Source organism: Choloepus didactylus, chromosome 3 (assembly GCF_015220235.1).
Source record: "Choloepus didactylus isolate mChoDid1 chromosome 3, mChoDid1.pri, whole genome shotgun sequence".
NCBI classification, from domain to species: domain Eukaryota; kingdom Metazoa; phylum Chordata; class Mammalia; order Pilosa; family Megalonychidae; genus Choloepus; species Choloepus didactylus.
Window position 1 is genome coordinate 161,493,397 of NC_051309.1, and position 25,741 is coordinate 161,519,137.

The following is a 25,741-nucleotide window of genomic DNA, read 5'->3' on the forward strand; positions in this document are numbered from 1 at the left end:
TAACTGCTTTTGTAAAATTAACATTCTAAAATTGATTTTTGTCAGTTTTGTGTTTGTTGTCCATGGTAAAGCTTCAGAGAAAGGAGAGAAAATGCTCTGTTCATTTTAATAGCTGTAGGTTTTTATTTTGCTTTTGAAATTTCTTTGGATTCCTTGATATAGCCTCTTTTTATCTAAATCTTCTCCTTCATTTGGTAATTGTTCAAGTCAGTACAGGAGTTATACTGAATTCTGTGATAAGCAGCTGCAGATTTTTGTCAGGTAGTACCATTCTGAGATGCCTCAGAAACTTTAAGTTTGAGAATCTATCATGCAACAGGTCTGCCCATTGTAATATTTCCCACAGCTTCAGAGAGTATTATGGACTTGAGCCATCTGGAATTGGTTATTATCTTTGACTATTTCTAATGTGTGAACTCTTTGTGAGAGGCTGGAGTTTTTATATCTTGTATTATTTTTATGTTGTATATTTTGATCTGGCCTCTGGATGACTGCAGCCAGAATGGTAAATAAAAAATATAAAACCAAAACAAATCAAAGCAATAAGGATGTCTGAGTCTTCACAGACACTGAAATGCCATCTTGAAAACAAAACAGTCTCTTAGAGAAGGTGAGTACATGGAAGTTGATGCTGATCATCATCATCAGGCTATCCAAAACATTAATTATGGTGTGGAGCATCACAGAGCTATGTTTACATTAATCCAAAATAATGGAAGATTTGTAAAATGGAATATAAACTTGCTGTACTAATGTTATCAATGCATGGCTTTGTTTTTTTGGAAATGATTTTCCCTAAATCACCTGGGTAGAATGAGCAGTTTGCAAATTCTTAAAGAAGCTCTAAAACTTTGGGCATAAATATTTATGGGTACAAGGTAGTAATTTTCAAACCCAAGTCTTGGGATGACCTAGGGAATATATAATTATTTCAAGGGGTGTGAGCATGTCCCACAATAAAATGAATATATATTCACTTTAATTTTAAAAAATACACACCTTATTTAAAAATATCAAAATATGAAACAAATCCTTTCAAATTTCCCTAAACTTTGAATAATTTCTTAATCTATTGGCATATATTTAGAAGTTGTGCATTAAGCAGTTTTGAAGCATACTCTTCACACATGTATCTTGTTTATATCTGTCTTTTTTAATATTCTGAAAGTTGATGCTCTGAGAGTAAATGTCCAAAAAAGAAAATAAACCACTTTGACCCACTAAATTGTGTACTCGCTATCTGACCCCCAATCAGGATTTCTTGAATATTCATTTGTGTGGAATCCCATATATTACATTTCAGTGAATCTAAGATTCCATCAATTATGTACCACCAAGAAAGAAGATGCTAGTTAATTGCGATCAATTGTAAGATGTATCTTCATTTCAGATACGTAAAAATGAGGAATAGTGTGCATTTTAGATTTAATGAAAAGTGGTAGCACCATTGAGAGTATCCAAATATACTCAGAGGTCAACTGCACATTAAAATATGTAAGAGAGTGGTCAGTTTCATTTAATTAACTATTAATTATGCACTTAATATACACTTAGCTCTGAGTAAATCCTGGTCCCATAAATGATTGGAACTACTTGATTATCTAATAATTTCTGTTTGTTAATTGCCATCATATGGATGTTCAGTTAAATAGGTGGAGTAAGGAGCTGCCCATGAATTGAGGGTTGTGGCTGTCTTGAAAAGTCTCAGTCCTCAGTATTCTCTTACAGATGCCAGAGATCTCCTGTAAGTGTTCTCTTCCTTTGGCTTTATGTCTTTTGAAAATGTGAATATCTCTGGAAGAACACAGTTCTCCAGTGTGAGTTCATTGATTACATTGCTCTAAAGTGATAGTGAAGGAGGTTTTTGTTTTTGTTTTTTAAGAAAAAAAAAAAGCACACTTATCATAGCTGATGAGGAATCAAAGCTTCAGAGATGTCATGTAACTTGTCCAGGATTGCTCAGCATGTAGCTGGTTGAACTGGATTTTCCACTCTGTGCTGTTGACTGCGTCACACTGCCTTTCATGAATGCCTCAAATTCACAGAAATGAGGCTTTCAATCTAAATGATTTTTGAAAGATAAGAGGATAAAGAGACAAAGAATTTGGGGTATTGCATGAGAAAATCAGCCATAAGTGGGGGCAGTATGGTGGGGGTGGGCTGTGGGCTTGAGCAGGGGAAAAGGAAAGGTTTCTGAAAGGGGAAGTGGAAGGATGCCAGAAATAGACTTGTTATTCACAATTCTCCCTTTTGATGGCATCAGAATTACTGATTCCTAGAACTAAGCTTGTCTACTTTTCACATTTGTTAGTTTTGCCTCAGCTCAATATTTTACTGTGGTTCTTCAGAAAGACTTTAGGAGTCACTCAAGAAGCCTGAAAAAATTTTTGTCTAGTACCCAGAGCTGAAATTACTGCGTTTTAACCCTATATTGGTTACCAGTTTCTGTGACCAGCATTTAAAAATTGGGGTAGGGAAAAGTTCTTTTCTTCATTTTTTCAATGATTGTGATAGAAAAACAATTGAGAAACTGCATGTATTAGTTTCCTATGGCTGTTATAACAAATTACCACATACTTTAAATGCATCATCTAAAAACAACAGAAATTTATTCTCTCACAGTTGTGGAGGATAGAAGGCCAAAATCAATTTGTCGACAGAGTTGGTTCCTTCTGGAGGCTCCGAGGAAGTATCTGTTCCATCCCTTTCCCCTAGCTTCTGATGGTTACCAGCAATCTTTGGTATTCCTTGGATGGTAGCTGCACCACTCCAATTTCTACCTCCATCTTCACATGGCCCATGGCCATCTTCCCTCTGTCTCTACATGTCTTCTCTTATTATAAGGAGAAAAGTCATCAGATTTAGGACCTCCCTAATCCAATGTAACTTCATATTAACTTAACTAATTACCTCTATGAAGACCCTATTTCCCAATTAGGTCACAGTCTGAGATTCCAGATGGACGTGCATTTTGGAGGGACACTCTTCAACCCAGTACACCGCACTACATTCTAGTGCACAGACGTGGGAACACACCCACAGCCATATCTGTATAACCGAGTCTTATAAAGCTCATGGAGAGATAGTAGATATTGTTAGTTTTCCTTAACAAAGATAATATTCAGGTCCTTTTGCCCTTAATACCACTTTTTGTCCTTAGTAGCTTTTGATATGAAACAAAGGATGACAAGTACTCTTGTTTGTACAGGAGATCCTTGGCAAGGATAAATAATAGGACTGCAGACTCTCAAGTTTAATTCTCAGATTAAACTAATGGGAGTTCCTGGTTGGAAGCTGTAAGTGGGAAATAACAAAGCTGTGTTGAAATTTATTCATGCCATGACACAAATATTTATAGAGCTCCTACTGTATACCCTTGCATATGCACTATTATAAGAGATGTATATATATCAGTGCACTAACCAGACAAATCTTCCGCCCTTATTCTAGTGGAAGGATAGACGAAAAACAAACACATGCATAACTGGATGATAAGTACAATGGTAACAATTAAGTCCTTACAGACTATCGTAAGTACAGTAGTCTTCCTGTATGCCACTCCCTGTGCTTGGAAATTTCCCTGCCTAGCCTTTCACTGACTAATTGCTACTCACCCTTTAGGTCTCCATTTAGAAAGCTCTTCCTCTGAAGGCCCTCCCCGGCCCCCCAAGTCCATCAAGTCCCTTAAACATGCCCCTCCCAGATGCACTCATGAAAACTTGCATCATTTATTCTTTAGCTCTCTGTTTTCACCACCAGATTAGGACCATAAAAAACATGGCATTTTTGTTCACCTTTGAATCCTCAGCACCTAGCCCTGTGCTTGGTACAGGATAGGAATTCAATATTTATTTTCTCAAAGAAGTAATGATTTAATAAAATGTCTTGTTTTCTAACATCAGTCACTTAGAGTATAATTCATTCTCATGCCTCATCAACATTACAGATTATTAGATAGTATAGGCTCTTAAGTTTCATTTGGAAGATGCAAACCAAGGATGTAAGATCCCAGGTTATCAGGAGTCTACTGCCTTGGATTCCCAGGCAGTGTTTCAGGGTGGGAGAGTGGCTGACAAGATTTTAAAACCTCTAGCCTGAAGTGTGCATATGCGTGTGTGTACTTGAAGATGTTAACTTTGATTTGCACATTTTGGCATATGAAAACCCCAATGTACTTCATGTCTAAACACCCAGAAATATGCGGTGTCAGAACACTGAGCAGTGGCATGGCCCAACAAACAGTGTCATGGGAAGAGGAAGAGAGTATGGTGGCCACCCGTTCTGATAATGCTAATAGATAATAGATAACAACATATACTATTTAGTCTTACTATTGCCAGGGAATGTTATAAACACTTCATATATGTTTGCTTATTTAAATATCACCACAATTCTGTGAGGAGACTGAGGCCCAGGGTGGTTAAATCATTTGCCCTGATAGTGAATAAATGGTGGAGGGAGGATGTGAAGTCCACAGCTTGGTGCTAGACTTCATACATGCTCTTAACTACCACATTTTACTCCTCTGATTTGAAAGAAGAATCTACTGATATGAAAATACAAAAGAAAACAAAAAGAAAAGGAAAAACAGCAGCTAAAGGAGTACTCTTGAATTGGACTATGGCATTCCCTTGATATGATTTAAAAAACTAGAACCCTGAAAGATTAGCATTGATACTCTCTTTTTGTCAAGGGAATTAATTGCTTGTTAGACAGATGGAAGAGTTCAGTTAAGGAAGGAAAGTGCCAAAGCATGTAGCCTATATGAGAGAAGGGGCAAGCTTAGCGTACATTGGTATGCCAAAAATACTTGTAAAAATGTGTCAAAAAGATAGCAAGCAGGTGACTAGAATCTCAAAGTCCACATGACTGAAGCCAACATGAGAAACGAAGAGAAGGCAGTGAAAAGAAAGATGACAGGTGAACAAAAACCCTTTATCTTTTTAAAGAAGTCTTGTGCAATGAAATAGAAGGGATGAGTCACAGTGCTGTAATTAGATAGGGAGAACGTTGTAAACCAGAGATTATTGGTAGAATAAAAAATTTTAATGACTTAACCAATTAATATCAAATAATATTTTGAGAAAAATAATTTTTGATGATCTCTCTTAATGTCACATTACCAAAGTAGATTTATTAATAACCTAACTACATGTAGGACAAAATCAGGTTGTGGGGAAAAGGAAGGGAGCTTTGTAAATGCCTTGGGAGGATTTTTGAAACATATGTATGATGAATTAAAACTTGAGTGTAACCAATATGATTTTTTGTTTAAGGATTAAACATGTTATTGAGAAATTCCAAAACAGAATACAAGCATTCTTCTGCCATAGTGTGATATGTGCTTTTCTGAAAGACCTCCTGTTCTGAAAAATCATCTTTAGAAAATACAGAATTTAATGGGAAATTAAAATTGGGGCAGGCCACTCTAAACCTGTGCAACTTTATAACCAGTGCATAACAAACAGTAACAATCATAATTAAATTTTTAATTTGGTTAAAAAGACATGCAATACTCCTAAAATATATAATGTCACAGCAAATTTTGTATTTCACTATTAGAAAAGATGGATGTAACTTTATGGAAGTGCATGTAAGAAAGGGCTGAAGCTTCTGAGATATGAACACAAGGTAAGTAGCAGGTGGAGGAGTTATGCACAAAATGCATTAAAGGAGGAAAACTTCCCACCAAGCACTTCCAAGTCAGTGCTTGTTTCATTGAGTATAGTGCTGTGTCTCTTTGCTGCTTGCTATAGTGAACTGTGCTATTTACATTATGTTCAGCTGCTGTTACTCAATGATGCACATAAAGGGACTGAGAAAATTCATGTGTGGATCAAGGTGACTTGTGTATGAGTGCCACATTGTAAAGAATCTAAGTGATTGCAATTTTATTTCTATCTCTATCATCTATCTATAGCTATTTATCCATCTATCTCTATCTATCTAATCTATCTCATCTATCTACCTATCTTTCATCTAATCTATCATCTATCTGCCATTCTTAGAGTTAGTCGTTCCTTCTGCCTTTTCTTCCCTAAACTATGAATCCCTCCTCTCATTGTAGCATCTTTAGAAAAATCCCTTAGGTCTTTTACTATCTGAAATTCATCCTAGTATCTGTGACTCTGCCTCCAGTTTTTACTTTAGAGGTCAGAAATTAGGTTGCTATTTTTTGTTGTGTTACATATTTTTCATACAAAAATTAAAAATTTTCCAAATACTCCTGATTAAAATAAAATTAGTAGGTATTAAGAAACCCAGCCTCTCCCTCTGGTAGGGCACAATGCAGAGCAAGCCAAGCCAAGACCCTTTTCACCTCCGGTGCTTAACAGCACGAGCAGGGATAAGGACAGGAGCCAGAGAGAAGTGCCCTCCACAATACTGTTTACTGAGTCTTTTTAGACAAGGAAGGAAATTGTGACGTGTTCTGGGCAGGGTTTCAGGTTTCAGAACCTTTTCTAAAAGGGGCAGCGAGAACCCTGCTACGTTTGTTTCCTAATCATGAGGTTGCTGTGCCGCGGTTGGACTTGTCATGATGCAGAGATTCCTCCAGTGCAGTAAGGCTTGTCCTGGTTCTCTTCTTCATCCTGTTTTGGGAATCTTCAGTTCAAGGTTATCCGATGCGGAGAGCCAGGTTCCAGTGGATGCACTGCAGCCCAGACAGTAATTCTGCAAACTGCGTTGAGGAGAAGGGACCAGTGTTGGACCCTCTCCCGGTGAATCTAACAGGATCCTCCCTCCAAGGACTGACCCTTTTTCAGTGAGAGGTTCCCAAACATGCGTGATGTGTTCCCTCTTTCTGAGGACTATTCTGGATCAGCTCTGGCTCTGGATCAGGCTCTGGAAGTGGCTTCCTAACTGAGGTTGAACGAGAATACTAACCAATAGATGAGAATGATGTTCTCCATTACAGTGTTCAGCCTTTCAAGAGGAATCTGCCATCAGACTACCAGGACTTGGGTCAAGATGGATCGGAAGATGATTTTATTATATAAAAGAGAGGGTTTACCCACCTTGACACGAGGCAATGTATTCAGTATCTTTTGTGTACAGTAGTTAAATGATCTTAGGACAAAAAGTTTTATAGGAATTTTAAAACATGTGAAAAGAAGCTTAAATTTATCACTTTTTTTCCTTATGGATTTTTAAAAGTTATAAGCTTATGTTTTAATACTGATATCTAACATATTGTTCTGGAAAATACCTGCATTCTCTTTGTATAATATTCATCCAACCTTACTATGAAATTAACTAGACTCCCCATGTCCATAATATTGCTTTAAAGAATAAATTCTGCTGTTTTTAAAAAATTGTTTGAGATGCCAGTTGACAGGCAGTATTTCATACCTTTTTAGTCTTCAGGAACATGCCTTTGAATGTGAATTTCAGATATGCCCCTTTTCTTATGAAAAAAAATCAAGATGTAACACGAGTTTATGGAGTGGATATTTGACATGTTTTATGGTGCAAGGTGTATTACTATTATACTATGATTGGATGTATTTGCAGAGCCTAGTGGATGTTGTTTAAAAGTGTGGTGTCTGTTACAGTTAGAAAGTTAAGACCCAAATTAAAGCACAGCCATATTCTGAATGCCTCATATGCCTTTACCTCTTTCTCTGGATATCTGTGCATTTTCAAATTACTCTATTAAAACAGAAATATAACCAGTAAATAAATAAATAAATAAAATTAGTTTCTAAGATTCCAAATAAATCTTTTAAGACTACGGCAAATCTGAAATATGTATATTTATCCTATGAAATTAGAGTAAACACAGGCAATTTCTCTTTTGTATTGAACTAAATTGCTGTTAATGCTTTTTCAGTTCTATTTTTGTACTGAATGACTAGGTTATATGAATTTTTATTGCATGCTGCTTCTTGTGCATTGGTAAAAATCATTTTGAGTGAAGAATTACTTCTCTCAAATATAGGTTAATTATTTATGAGAAGTTGGCAGATGAAAAAAGTGACAGGAATATTATTGCTTGTGTTTAGCTTTTAGCATATTTAACATGGGTAACTGAGATAATTAGAACTAAAAGAGTGCTCTTTTTATTTAATGAATTAATGGAATGGGCATTTACAAGTTGCAACACAAAAGTTCAACTGAAGCTACTTAGACCATCTTCCATAAATCTACTCAGTTGTTTCAGTAATTTCATAGCCAATAAGGTAAAAGTATCTTCCTTTGCCTTGCTTTTATTTTCTGCATTCAAGTTACATGCATACACATGTTTAATATACAACTCTACTTTTAAGTTTATATGAAAGATCCAACATAATTTTATTCTAAATATGCACTTGACAATATGGATTCAAATTTGATTCACTGATGTGCAACCTTGCATGTGATATGTGAAACCAGAAATTGTCAAGTGGTATATCAAAAAGGTAAATTAGCATTTGCTCAGTACAACCTGACATGACAGATGGGTAGGAGGAGGGTTGTTATCCCCAAGAAGAGACTAAATATGTTATAATTTGGATGTGTACACAAGCTGGATAAAATTTTCATAAATGAATTTCCAATGCAAACTCTGTCTTCCAGACTCAATAATTTGTTAAGTCCCCCATCACTCATTTCTTTCTATGCTTCCGTGAATTACTTTGCAAAGCATCCATACATGAAAATTACTTGATAGGGTTTGTGCTTATTGAGCATATTCCAGTTTCAATGCACAGTGCTGGACTCTGTAGAACATGTCAGTAGATAATTTTCATGATAATATTAGTAGTCATAATAATAAAAAGAATCGTACTAACAATACTTAATAGTTATTGAAACCCCACCATGCGCTAGGCTCTGTTCTAAGTGCTTTTTATGTATTCTGACTCTGTCTTCCTCTCTTGTTTTTTGTCTCTCTCTCACACTCACACTCACACAGACACACATACACATGCCACATAGTCAGTTAACAATAAATGACAAGTAAGTGATATGCACAATATCTATTCTTGAAAATCAGAAGTAACTTAACACATGAAGGTCCACATGAAGAAGGTGGACTTGAGCTAGGACTTGAAATGAGCAAGAGCTGGATAGACAGTGTGGAGAGGAGAATGTATTCTTGTGCAGGAGCCTGGGGAGAGGAGCAGTTAGGAAGCTGCTGCCTGGATTGAAGAACAGATTTGGTATTAGTAGGAAGGTGAAAGTAGAGAAGGTAGAATCAATGTCAAGGATAAGACCCATGAATTCTAAGCGAGGAGTTCGGATTTAATATTATGTAGGTAATGGAGGACCATTGAAGATTTTAGACAAAAGGGGTGTTTTGAAAGTAATAATTTTATAAGATTTAAATGGCAGCAGTGCAAGGTGGATTGAAGGGAGAAAAGGTAGAGTTAGAGAGACTAATTAGGATACTCCTTCATTTTTCTAGGAACTGAGATAAATTGGTAATATTAGGAAGAGAAAAGAGGATTTGGTACTTAATTTGCTACTGGATGCAGGAAGGAAGGATCAAAGATGACTCTGATTTTTCTGGTCTGGATGACCAGTAGGGTGAGGACCTGTTTATGGGTGACAGATGATGAGTTGGGTCCTCAAGATGTTAGCTTGGGATAGCAGTGAGCTCTTGATGCATAGAGGGCTACAGGTCATGCTTTGAAATTTATAGTGGGAACTAGGTTTTGAGAATCATCAGTCCAGAGCTAAGAGCTAAATTTGTGGGGATATTCTGATTTCAAGGGATGTAAAGTGAGAAATGTGGAAGGCTAAGGGGAAAACGTGAGTAATGATGGAGGCAGAACAAGAACCAAAGAGGAGGTGAGAAAAGGAGTGGTCAGAAAGGGAGGATTGAAATCAAGAGAGCAAAGGCTATGGGAAGGCAGGAGAGGAGAGAAGTTCAAGAAGGAAGGTTTGTTCAATAATATTTGATGTTGCAGAGAATGCAAAGAAAAAAGTACGATTGATTTATAACCATACTTTAGTGGACCAATAGGGATTAAGACCTAACTGTAGACTCTTTTTATTGACTGCACTAAGTCACTTGATGCTGTCAGTTGCCTGCATTCCAATAGTTTCTAAGTAGGTCAAATTGTCTAGGAAAAAATAATGTCTTCAGGTTTTCCACAATGATATGCATGATAAAGAAAGGAACAGGCACTATCAGGAATTCTTTATCAAATTAGAGAAACAAAAGAATATGAGGCCTAGACTTATTTAATGATCTACTTTAAACTTTTCTTCATAAGGGAGCCAGAGATAGATGGAAGATGTTGTTGAACTACGCAATCAGATTTTGAAGAAAGTTTTCCTGTTTGAAAGGACTTAAGCATTTAAGTTCTTGCATTCTTTTTAAAGGAAATATGTCTTGTTGATGACTCTTGGGACAGTGATAAACTCATAAGCATGAAACTATTTGTATACACTAATAATTACACTCAAAAGGATTAAAATTCAAGTACCAGAATACCCAAGAAAAATCCTGTTCTGCCAATCCAAATAAAACCGAAGAAACAAACGAAAGAGTCTTAGAAGTTGCAGGCTTAATTTCTCTGATGATTTGTAATGGAAGTAATGGTCTGTCCAATACAGTAGAGAGTAGCCAAATGTAGCAATTTAAATTTGAATTAATTGAAATTAAATAAAATTAAAAATTCAGCTCCTCAGTAACACTAACCACATTTCATGTACTTAATGACCAGTGTATATATATATATATATATATATATATATATATATATATATATATATATAACATTTCCAACATCACAGAAAGTTCTATTATATAGCACTGGTATAAGCTATAAAACCATCTAAAGCACAGCCTGGTATCATAACCAGATGCAGAGAGCCATATATAGATAATAATTTCATTTGAAAAAATACAACAATATTTCAAATTCGCTTTTGTGTTTTTTAAATCTTGTTACAATGGGGCTTATTTGCTACACAGTCTAAGGTTAAACCTTCCTTATTGTATAAGTAGTTTTTTTCAAATAGCTACTAGCTCTTTTCTAAACAGCTATGAATAGGAGGGGAGGGGGTAGAGGAAACAGCAAAAGTGTATGTTTTGAGAACCTTAAAGCATTAGTCTCTTGAGGTCTCTTGCTACATCCGTATTTATCCTTTCAACCATTTCTACTTGAGTACCCCCTATGTTCTTGTTTTGCGTTGATAGTGAAAGCTTCCTGTGGGCTCTGAAGGTGAGTCTGTGTCTGTAGGGATCCATGGGTCAACCCAGCACATTTTACATAGTAGCTCAGCAATGTAAATGGTACTGTGAACGGGAGGATGGAAAGGAACTAGGCATGTAATGGAACACAGCAGGGTTGGAAATGTAATGAGTGCCACACATTTTAAAGCAGAGATTTTATACTGGGTAGCAAAGGGGAGACGAACCTAAAGTGGAGCATGGCTGTGACACAAAGCCACAGGCAGCAAAATGGTGTCTGCATGCAAAAATTCTGCACTCCAAGGCTGCATGAGATTGGAGAGTAAGGGTATAATACAGATACATAAAGATACAAGTATTTATCAAATTATAAATCACAACATAAATGTAAACTTATTGAAGAGGAGGATGTAGGGTTGGGGGCACAAGGAATGAAAATTTCATTAAGTCATTGCATCAGATTTAGAAATTCAGCTTTCTGGTAACAGCTATTGTCTTGATGCATGTTCTCTGGAAGCAAAACATGAGATGAGGCCTTGGGATAAGCAGTTTATTTGAGGGGTGATCTCAGGAAGTTCTAGAGAGGAAGAAAGGAGTCTGAGATTTTGGAAGAGGAAGATAATATGAGGGCACATTATCATGTTCACTGCTGTGAGCAAGAGGCCTCTATTCTGCTGGAACCACCACAATTCTTGTCTTAGAGAAGAGAAGTTGTTTGCTGTCCACAATTTGTTGATGGTTGCCTCAGGGGTCTTAACTCCCCTGTATTTCTGGGCTACACTATCAGCTGGTCCAGCAGCTCTTTGGGCCTTGGAGAAGGTCCTGAGGTGGAATGCAGAAAGCTCGGAGGCACATGCTTGAGATGGCATGCTGTCAGTGTGATGTTAGTCTACACTATCTGGCCAAAAGCAAAGGTAGCCAAGGGATATATGACACAAGACATCAGAGGCATCTTCTATAGCTACTCTTAATTGAGTATATTCGTTATGTGCCAAACTCTGTGCTAAGACAAAGCACTTGCATTCTGTCTTTTAGCTACATAGTCACCCAGTGAAATGGGTGTTATGTATCCCCATTTCATGGAACAAGTGATGGAGGCTTAGCGATGTTAATTAACTTACTCAAGGATCCAAAAATAGCCAGGGCCCAAGCATGAGAGCACAAATGCTGACAAAGGATTCTTACCCTGACCTGTACCTATATCCCTAGCTCAACTGTATTCCACCCTTGCTCAATGATTCAGTTTGCCCTCTTCTGTCTTTTTGTAATAGCCACAAACACCCTCATACACACTTGGCCTTTGGAATTTGGTTTCTTTTGCATTTGAGTTACATTCAAGTTATTGCAAGTATCACTATTTCATTCCTTTCAATTGCTGAGTAATGTTCCATTGTATGGCTGTGCCACAGTTTGTCCATGCATTCCCTAGTTGAGTGACATTTAGGTTGTTTCCAGTATTCAGTGGATTGAAGAAAGGTGCTATAAGGACTTAAATGGAAGTTTTTGTGTACACGTAGGTTTTTATTTCACTTGGGAAAATACCTAGGAATGACATTTCCAATTTTTATGGTAAGTGTGTGTTTACATTTTTAAGAAATTGCCAAACTGTTTTCCAAAGTGGTTGTACCATTTTTCATTTTCTCCATCAATGTATTAAAGTTCTAGTTGTCCATCTCATCATCAGTAATTGGTATATGTATATATTTTTAAATTTTAGCCATTCTAATAGATGTTTAGTGGTATCTCATTGTGTTTTTAATTTGTATTTCCCTAATGACTACTGATGTCAAGTATCTTTTCATGTACTTGCCATCTGTATATCTTCTTTCAAGAAGGGTCATTAGAATATTTGGGCCATTTTTTAATTGGATTGTTTACTTTCTTATTATTGAATTTTGAGAGATCTTTTTATATTATGTAAAAAGGTTTTTTTTTAATCAGGTATGTATACTGCAAAGATTTTCTTCTGGTGTGTGACTACTTTTCATTCATTTAGTAGTGTCTTTTGAAGAGTTGTTCTTAATTTTAATGGAGTCCAATTTATCATTTTTCTCTTTAGTGGTCTGTGTTTTTGGTGTCATGTCTAAGAAATCTTTGGCTAATTAAAGGTCACAGAGATTTTTCTCCTATGTTTTCCTCTAAAATTTTTACAGTTTAGGGCTTTATGTGCAGGTGTCTGATCCATTTTGAGTTAATTTTTGGATGGGGTACAAGGTATGGATCAAGATTGTTTTTTCCATATAGATATATCATTGTTCCAGCACCACTTATTGAAAAGATTATCCTTTCTTCATTGAATTGCTTTTACACTTTTCTTAGAAACCAATAGAGATCTGAAATGTGTGGGTGTATTTCTGGATTGCAAATTCAGATCCCTATACATTTATCATTTCTGCAATACTACACTGTCTTGAGTACTGTAGTTTTATAGTAAGTCTGGATATCATGTTCTTTTTCTTCAAAAGTGTTTTTATATTTTAATGCCTTTGCATTTTCATATAAATTTTAGAACCAGCTTGTTGCTTCAAAAAAAAAAAAATCCTTCTGGATTTTGATTAGAATTCCATTGACTTGGTAGATCAGTTTGGGGAGGACTGACATTTTAACAATGTTCCCATTATGTATATTTAATGGTTGTCAAATGGAGAGGCTGAACATAAGAAATATAATGAAAGAAAGATATGTTTATTAAAGTGTGACTGCTAAATGGTCAGGAAATTGTGAATGCTTCTGTTTTCCAGTTTCCATTAACTATAAATATCAACAAAATAATACTATTTTGTGTTGTTGGCTAGAAGAGGGAATACTGTGTGCTGCAGTGGAGAGAATAGCAATGTTTGAATCTTTTTGTGGCTTCCTTTCTTTTGCTAGTTTTCCCACCCTGTGGAATGGAAATAGCTATATATACCAAATAAAATTTATAAATCATTTGCATATCTTTAGGGACTCCAATAGGGAATCTTAGAGTATGTTTAAAAGAAGAAATACTCCATACTCCTAAAATTAAAAATTGGGTCTCTGTGCTGGTTTGGAGCTATATACCACAGAAAAAAAAAAAACATGTTCTTAAACTTAATTCATTCCTGTGAGTATGGACCCATTGTAAATAAGATCTCTTCAAGATGTTACTTCAGTTAAGGGTGACCCAAATGAATCAGGTTGGGCTTTAATCTGATTACTAGGTACTTTTTAAGCATACTGAAAGTCGGACAGAAAACAAAAAGCCGTGGGGATAAGCTAGAAGTCAATGGAACCCAGAGATCCGGGAGAGGCCGCCATGTGCATTGACATGTGACAGAAAAGCCAAGGACCAAGGACTACCCGCAGCTAGCACCAGAGTGCCACAGTCTTTAGGGAGAAAGCATCACCTTGTTGATGCCTTTATTTTGGACTTCTCCTAGCCTCAAACTGGTAAGCTGATAAATTCCTATTGTATAAGGCAACTCACTGTATGGTATTTGATTTAGCAATGAGAAAATAAAATAGTTGTTGTTACCAAGAGTGGGATGCTGCTATTGAAAATGTCTAAAATGTGAAAATTGGAATTGGGTAATGAGTAGGGGCTGGAAAAATTGTGAGGTACTTGACAGAAAAAGATAGATTGCTATGAAGAGACTATTGGTAGAAACAAGGACCTTAAAGGTACTTCTGATGAGTCCTGAGAAAGAAATGATGAATGCGTTATTGGAAACTGGAGGAAAGGTGATCCTTGTTTTAAAATGGCAGAAAACTTGGGAAAATTGAGTTCTGATGTTGGATGGAAGGCAGAACTTGAAATTGATAAATTTGGCTATTTAACTGAGGATATTTTCAAGCTAAGTATGGGAGGTACAGCCAAGATTCTCCTTGCAGATTATAGTGAAATGAGAGAGGAAAGGAATAAGCTGAGAAATGAACTTGTAAACACAAAGAAACCAGAAATTGATTGGAAAATTCTGAGCCTATCCAGAACAGAGTGCTCTGAGACTGGGACCAGAAGCAGCCTATGTGAGAACCCAAAGGATAGGACTCCATGTGAGGGTCTTATTGAACGTAGACCCAATCAGCCATTTCTGGGAAGTCCGAATTGTAGGAAGTCAGGAAATGTAGTTATGCAGGAAGGGTCTGTGGAAAGTTCTATTGGCTGATGGTTTGGACCCCTGTTATTGGAACAGAAAGCCAATAAGGTTTTTGTGAAATTTGTATGAGTGGAGCCACGACCACTGAAAGGGAGAGAGAAGGGATGAATTGAAGGATGAATGACTTCAAATGCAGAACTATGGAAGCCAAGGACTGGACCGAAGAGCTCTCCTCTGGCCAAGAGAGCAGGCCCACACATTTGTGGGAAAAGGGAATATTCACCCCTGCATTTTCAGGGGGGAGGCCATCTGCTCTGGTGTTTTGAGGGGGTAGGCCTTGTACCCCATTGTTCAGGGAGAGTGCCTTCAACCCATGATGAAGATGCTTCCCTAAGTTTTCTTCTAGGAGTTTTATAGTCCTGGTTCTTTTATTTAGGTCTTTGATCCATTTTGAGTTAATTTTTATGCATCATGTGAGATATGGGTCCCCCTTCATTCTTTTGCATATGGATGTCCAGTTTTCTCAACACCATTTGTTGAAGAGACTAATCTTTCCCAATTGAGTGAACTTGGCAACCATGTCAAAAATCAATTAGCCATAAATATAAGGGTCTATTTCTGAAATCTTAATTCATTCCATTGGTCTATACATCTATTCTTGTGCCAGTACGATGCTGTTTTGACCACTGTATCTTTATAATAAGTTTTAAAATCAGAAAGTATGAGTCCTCTAACTTTGTTCTTTTTCAAGATACTTTTGGCTATTCAGAGCCCCTTATTTTTTTCTAATAAATTTGTTGATTGACTTTTCCATTTCTGCAAAAAAGGCTGTGGAATTTTGATTGGGACTTCATTAATCTGTACATCATTTTGGGTAAAATTTACATCTTAACAATATTTAGTCTTCCAATCCATGAGCAAGCAATGTCCTTCCATTTATTTAGAACTTCTTTGATTTCTTTCAGCAAAGTTTTGTAGTTTTCCATATATAAGTCCTTTACATCCTTGGTTAAATTTATTGTTAGATATTTAATTCCTTTAGTTACTAATGTAAATGGAATTTTTTTCTTGATTTCCTCCTCAATTTTCTCAATACTAAAGGGTAGAACACTAATGATTTTTGTGTGTTGATCTTGTACCCTGCCACTTTGCTGAGTTCTTTGATTTTAGTTCTCTGTTGTAATGTAAACATTTAAAGCTATAGATTTGCCTCTGAGTACTGCCTTGCTGTGTCCAATATGTTTTGATATGTTGTAGTCTTGTTTTCATTCATTCCAAGATATTTATTGATTTCCCTTGTGAATTCTTCTTCGACTCATTGATTTAAAAGTGTGTTATTTAACCTCCACGTTCTGTGGATTTCCCAGTTCTCTGCCTGTTAGATTTCCAGATGCATTCCAGTAAGGTCAGAGAAGATGCTTTGTATAATTTCAGTCTTTTTAATTTTATTGGGGCTAGTTTTGTGACCCAAAATGTTCAACTTGAGAAGAATGTAAATCCTACCTTTTTGGGCTGCAGTGTTCTGTATATGTCTATTAGGTCTAGTTCATTTATCATATTGTTCAAGTTCTCTATTTCCTTATTGATCTTCTTTCTAGATATTCTATCTATTAATGAAAGTGGTGTATTGAAGTCTCCAAGTATTGTAGAGGAGTCATTTTCTCCCTTCAGTTTTGCCAAAGTTTGCCTCATGTATTTTGGGGCACCATAATTAGGTACATGAATATTTAAGATTGTTATTTCTTCTTGGTAGATTGCCACTTTTATTAATATATAATGTTCTTCTTTGTCTCTCATACCACTTTTGAATTAAAGTCTATTTTGCCTGATATTAGTCTAGCTACCCCAGCTCTCAGATAGGTTACTATTTGCATGGAATATCTTCTTCCATCTTTTCACTTCCAACCTATTTGTTTCTTTGGGTCTAAGGTGAGTCTCTTACAAACAATATAGAGTTAGATGGTGCTTTTTTATCTATTGTGCCAATCTGTGTCTCTTGATTGAGTGGTTAAATCCTTTAACATTCAGTGTTATTATTATTATACAGGCAGTACTTATTTCAGCCATTTTGTCTTTTGGCTTTTATTTGTCATATGTAGGTTTCTCCCTCTTTTCCTTTATTGCAGCCTCTTTTCTCTGTATAGTTGATCTTTTGTGATGTATCTGACTGATTCCTTACTCATTTCTGTTTTCCGAATATTTTTAAAATACCTTCTTTGTGGTTACCCTTGGGTTTGTATTATACAACCTTAGTCTATTACCTGCTAATTTGACAAGATACCATCTTGGGTCCCTGTGCCTGGATTTGCACAGTAGTGTATGTGGGGTCCTAAGTGCCGTGCGTGCTCTGTGTTCTGAGACCACGGCAGGAGCTCCCTGGTCCCTGCTGCCTGTGTGACTCTTATGCTGCTCGGGACCAAATGAGGGGGTGGGGCTGGACTGGCAGGTCAGGCTTGTAAATATTCTACTTTTTTATTTTGTTTTTTTTTTTTTTCTTTTTCTTAGATTCAGCATTTTTGGAGTCTATCTCCTAGGACTCTGTTCTCACCTAGAGTTCCAATCAAGCGGGATTTATCCTTTTATTAATTATTTCTTAGGGGAGGCATTTTAGGGGATTTCCTACATTGCCATGCTGATGATGTCACTCCATAATTTTTTTAGATATAAAATAGGTAAACTGAGAGAGAGTCTCTAATGCAGTTCTCTGGCATTGAATATTTCAGTATTTCTTGAATATGCATGGTTCTCAGAAGCAATTCTTGTAACTAACGACATTTTCTGAATGTCTATCATTTTCATTGATAACTTAAAGTATAAAACATCTTTCTGATAGAGAGGGTATGGTTTTCTTCAGCATTGCTAACTTAAAATTTCGCTAACTTTCCCTCTGAGCTTTAGTTCTTTTTCTTTTGTTCATGCCCCAAATTCAACTTTCAGAACTCTGCTACTTGCCAGCTCAGTTTTTTAACCTTCCACAGCCTATTGCTAGTTTCTTGGCAGAACGTCAAATCTGTCCAGGCAGGACGTCAGACCAGTCCAGATTAAACTAGCTTGATCTATGAAACAAGCCAGTGCAAAACAGCAAGATCCTCATTAATTTTAATTAACAGTTCTGAATAGAGTTGCACAACAAGGTCATTTTCCCTAAATGAATTATTAGAGTTAACTATAAGGAATAGACTTCTCCAAGCAGTATTTTCAAACCCCAAAGATTGCCAAAGATTGTCCCAGAGTAAATCTGCCTTTCAAAGTCTGTCCACTTTCACATTGAAGTCGTGGCCTATAACTCCCCCCACCCCATTTTCCTAAGATTCAATTACATAGTACAAACCATTTCAATGAGTGTTATGCACTGCTATTTCATCATCTGGCCAAAAAACAAAATCAAAAGCAGTGATTAGAGGAATGTAAACAGATTTAAAGTCACTTTTCCTTGTGCATTGAGAGTATTTGATATCTTCTCGGTAACTCTAAGCAGTGGCCTCTCTAGGTACATTCTTGTGCATCCATTTTATTGACTTTTTATTTATTAAAATGTATTGGGCAAATTTGTTATAAATTAGGGTGTTTAGTTTTTTCACTCATTTTGTCTTTTTTTCCTTTTATTGTATGTATTATCTTATTCTCCCCCAAAGATGAACAGTGTTTCTATGACAAGGCTTTAATTTGTGATGAAATGTTCAGAGAATAGTAATTTTATAAACATTTGGGATTATAGTTTTATTGAAATGCTATACAAACATACAAATAAAAAAAAAGCTAAAAAAAACTAAAATATTTAAGTTGAACACATAAATATAAGTATCATACTAAATTGATAGTTTTTCAAAATTTTCTATAAACTGTTAGAGAATTTATGAATCCTAATCACACATCTGAATAAATATAAATATGCATGAACATTGTTGGTTTCTTTGGCAGTCTGATAGTCAAGTAAAGAGATAAAAGTACTTAGCTTAAAGGTTTATCTAAGAAACTCAGATTTGGAGTTACTGTAACAGTTCTTGTGAAAAATCAAAACACTGCCAAAAGCAGCTGAAGCCGCTGACCTAGCAACCTGAGTCTGAAAGAGCCATGTACCAAAAGCTGTAGGGGTTGAACTAAACATATGGTATTGGATTACTATTAATCTGGAGAAACAGACCATCAGCAAATTGAGAAAAGAATCTCTTATTGCAGTGATTTGTCAAGCCTTTGAGCTTTCATCCTCACTCTTCCTTTCTGATTTTGTCTTCTGGTGTTTGCCTTATTATCTCTTAGGGATAATGCCTTTTCATACTGAATGGATTGCCCATGCAAATGCTTATACACGTTTCCACCCATGAACTGTCAAATTTCAAATGGGCACTGACAAACACACACATACTTTTATATAAATATATATGTTTATACATATTACCTATTATATATTATATATTTATGCATAATTATATTAAAATAATAGTAGGATATACTTTTTCCTTTTTTCAACTCGTATTTAATTTATTGAATAATTTGCTCAAGGTGAATTATAATAGTCTATGCAAACTGCAAGGAGATGGTATACAGTCTTAGATAGAGTTTTGCAATCATGCTTGTCTTTGCTGTGCAAATTGCTTCACCAGCTTGTGAGCAGAACAAAAAGGAAGCAGATTGCTTTGGCTCTGACCGGCTGATTTCTCTGGGGGTGACTTTTTCTGTGAACTTTTGAGACCCAGATTTATAAAGATGGAGAGAGAAAAGAACAGTTTTTATCCCAATTTGGGCATAAGATTAAGACCAAAAGTAACCTGATAGTTGGTGAACGAGGTAAAAACAAAAAAAAACTCAAAACAAACGAACAACAAATTTGTGTAACCAGATTCGAAGATTAATTCAAAGTGTGTTCAACTAGTAACTCTACTGAAATAGTTTCATTTACATATGGTGTGTTACCAATTGACCATTACATATGTGCCCATTCTCTAAACCTTCAGAGTATCCAATATTTGCATGCCATATCCATTACTATATTATGTTGAGATACACCGTGTGTGTGTGTGTTTGTATTTCCCACTGGACCCTTCAGAGTAGGAAGTTTGCTCCTCCTTATGTCTGCAATGATTAGCTCAGTGCTCAGCACACTGAAAGAAGACCTTGCAGTGAGTTGTTGGAAGTTGCTAGGATGCGACATGTTTCTGACACCAACAGCTGCAACCCTTGAGAGATCTGAGTAATCCCAAGGCCTGCTCTTGATCTTCCATACAAATATTGAAATGAAGTTCTTTGCTATGGCTGTCTATGACTCTAATTGCTTCCCCAATTCCTCTTGGACATGAATTTCACAACTTAACAATGCAAACTTACTGTGAATTTAATTTCCCCCTTATTCTTTATTTCTTTTGCCTTAAACTATGGTCTTTAAAAATGTGACTGCTTTTAAAAGGCCTCATATAAATTCTAGCAGTCTTCTACTTGATGATAAGCTACTACTAAGAAGCATTAACAGGCTCTATAGGATGATCAAAGAGAAAAAACATCAAAATTATGATAAATTTTTGAAGTTGAGAGAGAGAGAATATGAGAGAAAAGATATGGAAGTCAGGGAAAAAGAAAATCTGTGATCTGAAAGTATTTCATATATATAGAAAAGTAAATTTTCTAATTAATATAAAAAAATGAAGAAACTAAATAGCAGAAGGGAATCTGCTGCAAATTGAATTGGTTCAGTATAACATAAATTAAACATGTTTTCCCAGAACTTAGAGATTAAGAGAAGAAAACAAACAAACAAACAAACATGAGAGACATCAATGTGACATCTAAGAGCTCAACCTAAACCAAAGAGAAATTCTATAAACAGAAAATAGAAAGGGTGGGTCAAGAGCAATAATCAAAGAAAAAAGGAAAATACCATCCTAGGGAAAAGGTTGACCATTGTCTCAAAAGTTAGAACATGCATTAAAGTATAGGTCAGCTTTATGAAAACAACCACAACTAGATATATTTTTATGTAATCCTTAAAAAGCTAGGATCACATACATATTAAGAAAAACAAACAAAAGTGAAAATATTAACATCGATTCCCGACTTTGACTGGTTTTTAATTACTTTGCTATTAAATGCTAAAATATATGGGAACAGCATCCACAGATGTTAGCACACACGATCAGGGGGAGGCTAGGGCCAGACTGCCTGGTTTCAACAGTAATTCTGCTAAATATTAGCTATATAATCTCAGGCAAAGTCCTTATCCTTTTTGTGCCTCATTTTCATCAATAGTAAAATGCAGATAGTAAATGTGCTTTGATAGGATTGATGTTGATTGATATTGATAGGATTGTGCCAGTTTGAATGTATTGTGTCCCCCAAATGCCATTGTCTTTGATGTAGTCTTGTGGGGCAAATGTTTTGGTGCTGATTAGATTTGCTTGGAATGTGCCCCACCCAGCTGTGGGTCATGACTCTGATGAGATATTCCCATGGAGGCATGGCCCCACTCATTCAAGGTGGGCCTTGATCAGTGGAGCCATATAAATGAGCTGACTCAAAGAGAAGGAACTCAGTGCAGCTGTGAGTGACGTTTTGAAGAGGAGCAAGCTTTCTAGAGAGGAACGTCCTGGGAGAAAGCCATTTTGAAACCAGAACTTTGCAGCAGACACCAGCCACATGCCTTCCCAGCTAACAGAGGTTTTCCAGATGCCATTGGCCATCCTCCAGTGAAGGTACCCGATTACTGATGTGTTACCTTGGACACTTTATGGCCTTAAGCCTGTAACTGTGTAGCCAAATAAACCCCTTTTTATAAAAGCCAATCCATCTCTGGTGTTTTGCATTCTGCAGCTTTAGCAAACTAGAACAGATTTTGGTACCAGAGAAGTGGGGTGCTTTTGCTGCTGAGTTTGCAAATACCAAACGTGTTAGAGCGGCTTTTTAAATGGATAAGGGGAATATTCTGGAAGAATTGTGAGGAGCTTGATAGAAAAGGCCTAAACTGCTTTGAAGAGACTGTTTGTGGAAATATGGACTCTAAAGATACTTCTGACGAGACCTTCAACAGAAATGATGAACATCTTGTTGCGAACTGGAAGAATGGCAATCCTTGTTTTAAAGTGGCAGAGAATTTGGCAAAATTGAGTCCTGGTGTCAGATGGAAAGAAAAATTTGAAAGCAGCAAACTGGAATACTTAGCTGAGGAGATCTCCAGACTACATGTGGAGGATGTACCCTGGCTTCTCCTTGCAGCTTATAGTAAAATGCAAGCAGAGAGAGATAAACTTCGAACTGAACTCTTGGATTCAAAGAAACCAGAAACTGATGGTTTGGAAAATTCCAGGCTTCCAGGGAGTGGATTCCCAGAAGCTACAGCCCAATGTGAGGATGTAACCAAACATGGAACCCAGCAGCCATTTCAGTACAAGCCAAGATTGGAGATGGAATTATCCAGGAAGGATTTGTGGAAAGTCCTATTGTCTGATGGCTTTGACCCCTGTATGCTTCATGCGAAGCCAACAGAATTTTTGCAAGATCTTTACAGACAGAGCCATTGCCAGTCTGGACTGGAGGAGACAGACAAGGAACAAACTAAAGGAAAAATTTCTTCAGAGACAGAGCCATGGAGGTTGAGGTCTGGAGTCAAGAGGCCTTGGGCTGGGAGAGCGGAGTGGCCCACATGCATTGAAAGGGTGAGTTTGCCCTGGAGGTCGAGGACGGGCCTTCTACCTCGATGCTCAGGAAATGTCTTGCCACCCCAAGCTCCAAAGAGGGTGGAGCACATTCCCTGGGAATTGGGGAGAGCCTGGCTGCCACCACACTGTTCTGAAGGGGTTGAGCATGTGCCCCGGAGATGGAAGGGAATCCGGGAGCTGCCCTGATGTTTGAGGAGGGTGGGGCCGAGAAGGTGGTCTCCCCAATGTGTCGATATGTTGGAACACTCACCCCAGCATTTGGAGAGGAAAGGGCTGCCACGAAGGCCCTTAGGAAGGGTTAGACTTCTGCTCTCTCAAGCCCCAAGGATGCAACGTTGTTCTGTAAATGACTCTCAGACTTTGAAATCTAATGGAGTTTGTCCTGTGGGTTTTAGGAACTGTTTTGGTCCTGTTAACCCCGTTTTCCTTACTCTTTCTCCTTATGGCAATGGTAATGTTTATCCTATGAATGTCCCTCCTTTGTATATTGGAAGCATATAACTTGTTTTAAGTCCACAGATTCAAAGCTAAAGGAGAATTATGCCTTAGGACCCACCACGCATGTAATTGATTTTGATAGGATCTTATACTTAACTTTTGTTACTGAAATGATTTAAGTTTTTGTGATATTGTGATGGAATGAATGTATTTTGTATTTGGAAAGATAATGTCATTTTGGGGTCCAGGAGATGGAATGTGCCAGCTTGAATGTATTGTGTCCCCCAAATGCCATTATCTTTGATGTAGTCTTGTGGGGCAGATGTTTTGGTGCTGATTAGATTTGCTTGGAATGTGCCCCACCCAGCTGTAGGTGATGACTCTGATGAGATGTTCCCATGGAGCCATGGCCCCACCCATTCAGGGTGGGCCTTGATCAGTGGAACCATATAAATGAGCTGACTCAAAGAGAAGGAACTCAGTGCAGCTGTGAGTGACGTTTTGAAGAGGAGCAAGCTTGCTAGAGAGGAACGTCCTGGGAGAAAGCCATTTTGAAACCAGAACTTTGGAGCAGATGCCAGCCACGTGCCTTCCCAGCTAACAGAGGTTTTCCGGATGCCATTGGCCATCCTCCAGTGAAGGTACCCGATTACTGATGTGTTACCTTGGACACTTTATGGCCTTAAGACTGTAACTGTGTAGCCAAATAAACCCCTTTTTATAAAAGCCAATCCATCTCTGGTGTTTTGCATTCCACAGCTTTAGCAAACTAGAACAAATAGTAAAATGCAGATAGTAAATGTGCTTTGATGGGATGGATGTTAGCATTAAATACTGTATTTAAAGTGTTTAGAAGTGTTCCTTAAGCAAAATGACAAATGTCTTAGTTTGCCAAAGTTGCAATGCAGACACTACACAATGTTTGGCTTAATCATCAGGAATTTATTGTCTCATGGTTTTGGAGGCTGGAAGCCCAAAATCAAGGTCTTAGCAGGCCATACTTTCTCTGAGTCTATAGCGTTCTGGTGCTGGCTTGCCACAGTCTTTGGGGATTTCTTGGCTTGCATCACTTTCCCTGTTACATGGCTTCTTCTGGCTTCTACTTCTCCTGCTCAGTTATCTGTGTCTTTGCCTAGATTTCCTCTCCATATAAGAACTCCAGCCATATGGATTAAGGCCCAACCTGATTCAGTTTGGCCTCATCTAAATAAGATCTTCAAAGATCCTAGTCACAAATGAGTCCACACCTTAATTAAAAATAACATTGTCAAAGGTCCTCTTTACTAATGGGATCGTATCCACAGGAACGTGTATTAAGGCTAAAGTCTCATCAAAATCATTTATGGTTGTGGTCTATCTAGGGGCAAAATTCCTCTCTGGCTGTGGATCTGTGAAACTTAGAAAACAAGTTATCTACTTCCAAAATACAACCGGGGGACAAGCATAGGTTAGACACAACCATTTGAGAAGGGAGAAATTGGAAGGAAAACAAGGGTCATGGGTGTCAAGCAAGTCCAAATCCAGCAGGACACACTGCATTATATTCCAAGGTCTGACAGTCATCTGTGGATCAATGCCGTGTCCTCTGGGCCTCCTAGAGAGGCAGCTTCACCTTTTCCAAACACTGGGGCAGCAGCGTGTTCTTCTCATATACTGGGGTATAACCCCTACCTTCTTTGAACATCTGGTAGATGACCACACTCACTCTGAAGACTGAATGCTGGGGTGGAAGGTCTGCACCCTTCAGATAGATGCTGGCATGGAAGGCCTGCCGACTGCAAGTGCTGGAGTGGGCCTGCCCTTTCAAAACACCAAGGTGGATGAATTTCCCAATGCAAAGGCTGGGTGGAAGACCTCTGCCTTGGCCTAGGGAAATCTCTTCTGTCCAGACCTCTGCTTTCATGTTTCTGCTCTTGAAGTCATCTTTCCTTCACTTTGTCCCATCTGTAACCCTTTCAGTAGACGCTGGCAGGATTTCTGCTCATAAAAAGTTTCTCAGAACCATGTCAGCTATCCTTGTAGTTCAAGGAGGCCCAAGCCATCAGAAAAAAAGGATCTTCTACATCCTTCTTGGATAATTGCATTTCTCATCATGAGTTCCTCTGAGATTGCTGACTGAATCCAGGAGTCAGGTGCCTACTATCCTCAGCAAACAACTGTTCAGTCACTCCCCCATGTAGAGCCCCATTCTCTTGGAATTCATTTCCTGGCAACTCAGGAAGGGCTCTGGTAGAGCCACTTCTGGCCCTAGTCTCAGAGCAAGCTATCTGGATAGGCAAAGAATTTTCCAAATCATCAGTTGCTTGTTCCTTTGTGTTTAAACAGTTCAGTCCTCAGTTTATCCCTTTCCTCTCTCATTTTATTATAAGCAGCAAGGAGAAACCAGGCTGTGTCTTCCACACATTGCTTGGAAAACTCCTCAGCTAAATATCCAAGTTCATCACTTATGAGTTCTGCCTTCCATCTACCATCAGAAC

At 37.5% G+C, this 25,741-nt stretch overlaps 1 long non-coding RNA gene and 1 pseudogene across 4 annotated transcripts in view; both read left to right on the forward strand.

Moving 5' to 3' along the window:
* The window catches only part of LOC119529918, a 320,458-nt gene that overhangs the window by 80,906 nt on the left and 213,811 nt on the right, over positions 1-25,741 (forward strand). The window lies entirely within an intron of this gene.
* LOC119529917 lies at positions 6,536-7,071 on the forward strand (annotated as a pseudogene).